The 3,926-nt window shown below is 36.8% G+C and overlaps 1 pseudogene; it reads left to right on the plus strand.

The window, feature by feature from the left end:
* Positions 1–2,956: 2,956 nt before the first annotated feature.
* Positions 2,957–3,926, plus strand: LOC125110747 (methionine aminopeptidase 1D, mitochondrial-like; annotated as a pseudogene).

Genomic DNA, 3,926 nt, shown 5'->3' on the forward strand with positions numbered 1-3,926 from the left:
TTTAAGTCATTTTGCATTTATTTTCCAGTGTGGTGTGAGGGTGTGTCTGAGTTTCATTGATTTGCATGCAGCTGTCCAGGTTTCCCAGCAATGCTTGCTGAAAACCTCATACCAGTCAGAATGGCCATCATTAATAAGTTCCACAAATAACAAATGCTGGAGGGGATGTGGAGAAAAGGGAACCCTCCTGCACTGTTGGTGGGAATATAAGCTGGTACAACCACTATGGAGAACAGTATGGAGGTACCTTAGAAATCTCTACAAAGAACTACCATATGACCCAGCAATCCCACTCTTGGGCATATATCTGGACAAAACTTTCCTTAAAATAGACACATGCACCCGCATGTTCATTGCAGCTCTATTCACAACAGCTAAGACATGGAAACAACCCAAATGTCCATTGACAGACGATTGGATTAGGAAGATGTGTTATATATACACAATGGAATACTACTCAGGCATAAGAAAGAATGAAATAATGCCATTTGCAGCAACATGGATGGAACTAGAGACTCTCATACTGAGAGAATTAACTCAGAAAGAGAAAGACAAATACCATATAATATCACTTATATCTGGAATCTAATATAAGTCACAAATGAACCATTCCACAGAAAAGAAAATCAAGGGCTTGGAGAATAGACTTGTGGTTGCCAAGGGGGAGGGGAAGGGAGTGGATTGGTTGGGGAACTTGGGGTTAATAGATGCAGACTATTGCCTTCGGAATGGATTAGCAATGAGATCCTGCTGTGTAGCACCGGGAACTATGTCTAGTCACTTATGATGGAGCATGATAACATGCAAAAATAGAATGTGTACATGTATGTGTAACTGGGTTGCCATGCTGTACAGTAGGAAAAAAATTATATTGGGAAAATAACTATTAAAAAATAATAATTATAATTAATAAATGGCTTTAAAAAATAAAATAAATAAAACTGGTCCATGTATATTTATAATTAGTAGATATAAACATAAACTGAAACTTTAAAAGACAAAAGTCAGTTTGGATTTTATAAAATATAAAATATGCTATTTACAAAACATATACCTAAAGCATAATAAAAGATTAAAGGTTAAAAGTAAAAGAATAGAAAATGAAATGTGAAGTAAATACAATTAAAAGAAAGTTGCCATAGATATACTAATAACAGATAAAATAAATGTTAAAGTGAAACGCATTATTGGGGACAGATAATTCAATTCACTGCTTAATTCAATTCCCCAAGATGAAGTAATTTTAAATACACAATTACTAATAAAATTGCCTTAAAGCAAATGAAGTAATTTTCATTGGAACTACAGGGAGAGAGTAATAAATCCATTAGCATAGTGCGAAATTTTAGCACAGCCCTCTCAGTACTTGAGAAGTCAGACAGACAAAAAATCGGCAAGGATATACAGGATCCTAACGACAGAACTAGGAAACTTAATGAATATACAATGAAATCCACATCTGACAATTAGAATCAAGATACCATTCAAAGTCTACATGACTATTTATAAAAATTTATCATGAATTAGGTCATAAAGAAAGCCTCAACAATTTTACAAAAATAAGTATGCAACTAAGATATTAATACAAATATAAATTTTTGATCCCTGCTTATTTGAGATTTTTTTTTAATACTGGAAAATAACTCATAGGTTAAAATGAAATCATAATGAGAACTTTAAAATACCTAGAACTGATTTAAAACTTTTAAAACTGTATTATCAAAATTTATGTGTTACAGCAAAAGCAGTGATCTGAGGGAAATTTATAGCCTTAAATATGAATGTTAAGGGGGGGAAAAAAGCCCCAAAATTAACAAATTAATTGTCCAAGTTAAGAGGTAAGAATAAAACAAGATAAAACTAAAGAAAATACAAGATAAGGGATAAAAGAAAACAAAGATAAAATAGAGACGATTAACAAAGCCAAAAATTTGCTATTTGGAAATGCTAACAAAATCAACTAAGCAAAATTAATCAAGACAAGTAGAGAGAAAATGTAAGTGATTTTATAATAAAAACTGACACAATTACTACAGAAAAAATAGGGGCTAAGTTGATTACGAAAGACTTCTACTTTCAAACAAGGTGGAGAATCAGGGACCAAACTGACTCATCTGCCAAAAACAACAACAAACAGCCAAATATATGGAACAGTAATTTTTATACATTGGTCATTAGGCAACAGTTGACAGTGAGTCATGCCTGAGAGGGGAAAATTTGATGGGAGCCCCATTATTACCCCAGCTTAATGCCTGGAGAAAGTTTTCAGGCTGGCAGCTCAGTAAGACTCTGTAGAATCTCTAACACATTGTTAGTATAAATTAGTGCAACCACTTTAAAAAAGAATTTAGCACAATCTTCTACAGTTGAAATTTCACATAATCTGTAGCCTAGCAGTTCTACTCCTAGGTATATTTCAAGAGAAACTCTAGCACATGTAAGAGATGTATTTAAAAGATTATTCACACCAGCATTAATTACATTAGTAAAAACCTGGAAGCATCACAAATATCCATCCAAAGGCAAATGGATGAATATACCATAGTATATATACATAGCATTCAGAACTCATAAACCACACAACAATATGCCGCCCATGGATGACTCCTAACAATAAGATGTTAATGCAAAAAACTCCCTAAAGAACAGGCTTGGCATGAGACTCTTTCTGTAGAGTTAAAAATAAGTTAAATAAAATATAAATAGGAATAATTAGATATACAAGTCATCTATATAAAGAGGAAAGCAGCTTTCACTTCCAGAAAAATAGATGTATTTTTACCAAATCTTCCCACTAAGTACAACTACAAACCTTGGATATAACATATGAATAACAACTTGGTGTATATTACATCCCATGACATCTATTTTATAACTGGAAGTTTGTACCTTTTGATCCTTTCACCCATTTCACCCACTTCCCAGCCTGAATAGGCCTGGTGTGTTAGTGACCAGAGCCAACATGGCATCACCCAGTGGCATCCACCTGCTCATCCCACAGAGACTGGCATAGAATTTTCTCTTTACTGCTCAATCATATCTACTTACACAAGAAGTCAGGCAGTCAATAATGAAATTTACTTTTTTCGAGACAAAGATATATTTCACAGAGTATAGTTTTGTGGGATACAGTTTCTTCAGCTCATCTGTCCCCAAGCACATAAGAAAGGCAAACCATGTGATGACAGGCACTGTACCTGACAGCATAGAACTTGAGAATGAAAATGAGTTTTAAGGGCTTTGTCAGGCTCCTCAACTGGCCTCATCATGTTCTCCTCCTGGCTGAGAAGAGCTTAAAGCCTGATATGAAAACTGAAGAGAGCGATAATCTTGTTCATCAGGCAATCATCAGCCATGAATGCCTACCCTTCCCCTCTAGGCTGAGGTTTTCTAAAATCTCTTTATGCCTCGGTAAACAATGAGCTAGGTCATGGTATTCCTGACAGTCAACGTCTTCAGGATTGGGGATATTACCAACTTTGATGTCACTGACTATCACAATGGCTACTGTGGAGACACCTCTGAAACACTTTTGATGGGCGATGTGGAGGAATGGTGGTAAAGTTAGTGGAGGTGGCCAGGTGTAGGGATGAAACAATCAAAGCTTGCAGAGTGGGATTCCTTTCTCTGTAATCGGAAACACGTAACTCATTAGCCGCTTAACTCCTCAGGCTGGTTTGCAGGTGTGTCCACATTTTGTGGGACGCTGGGCATGGAGGCATTTCTTTTGCCTCTGCCGGCTGGCCAGATACCCTGTCTATACCCAGCACCCAGCCGAGGCCCACAATAGGGGTGGAATCCTGGAGCAGGGCGGTGGTACATGTAGGCAGGGGCAGGGCCCATGGTCCGGCCGCCTCTCACCCCAATCCTTTAAGTGTGCTGAGGCAGAGAAGCCCATGAGGAAGGGTAGGGTCAGGAAGAGGTAG

Source organism: Phacochoerus africanus, chromosome 1 (assembly GCF_016906955.1).
Source record: "Phacochoerus africanus isolate WHEZ1 chromosome 1, ROS_Pafr_v1, whole genome shotgun sequence".
Taxonomy (NCBI): Eukaryota; Metazoa; Chordata; class Mammalia; order Artiodactyla; family Suidae; genus Phacochoerus; species Phacochoerus africanus.